Source organism: Octopus bimaculoides, chromosome 2 (assembly GCF_001194135.2).
Source record: "Octopus bimaculoides isolate UCB-OBI-ISO-001 chromosome 2, ASM119413v2, whole genome shotgun sequence".
Classification (NCBI taxonomy): Eukaryota; Metazoa; Mollusca; class Cephalopoda; order Octopoda; family Octopodidae; genus Octopus; species Octopus bimaculoides.
The window spans coordinates 189,169,489-189,170,399 of NC_068982.1; positions in this window are offsets into that span (position 1 = coordinate 189,169,489).

Genomic DNA, 911 nt, shown 5'->3' on the forward strand with positions numbered 1-911 from the left:
TCCGTCCTCGTAAGAACGGTTTTCGTATTGTTTTGAAACTTCCTCCAACGATAAAATAAGTTCTTCTATTTGGCGGGCCTCTTCCACGAACCCGTCGATGCTGGATTTGAAAGCTGACCTGTTTTCGGTTGGCATCAATGGTGTCGGTGTCGGCGGAAGTGGAATAAGCGAAAAGGACGATTTGATCTTTGTTTTCCTGTTCTTCGTTTCCATTTCCTTTGTTGTTGCTGTTGTAGTTGTTTCGGTCGGTATTGGTGCCGGAGATGTTGGTGCTTGGTTTTAAAGGTCGGAAGCCAACCCCAAACAGCCCTTCCAATCAGTGGTCTCACTCCACGTGACAATTTGCCCCCAAATTAGACAATATTCTTGTTATTATTTTTTAAAAGTTTCTTTTATCTTTTAAATATTTCAGTCATTTGGCTGCGGCCATGCTGGGGCACCGCATTGAAGGATCTTTAGTCGAACAAATCGACCTCAATGGTTATTTTTTTTAAAGCCTGGTACTTATTCTATCGGTCTTTTTTGCCAAGCCGCTAAGTTACGAGGACGTAAACATATCAACACCGGTTGTGAAGCAGTGGTGCGGACAAACACAGACTCAAAGATACACACACACGCACGCACAACCACACACCCACACACATACACACATATACGACGGGCTTCTTTCAGTTTCCATCAACCAAATCCACTCACAAGACTTTGATCAACCTGAGGCTATTGTAGAAGACACTTGCTCGATGTGCCATACAGTGGGACTGAACCCGGAACCATGTGGTTGGGAAGCAAGCTGCTTACCACACAGGTACGCCTGCGCCTAAAATGTCACTTGAAGTTCCAGCGAAGTTTTTATCTCCAAAATAAAAGCGTAGCTTCCGACCCGAAGTGGGGTGAAGATCTACACAGAGCTA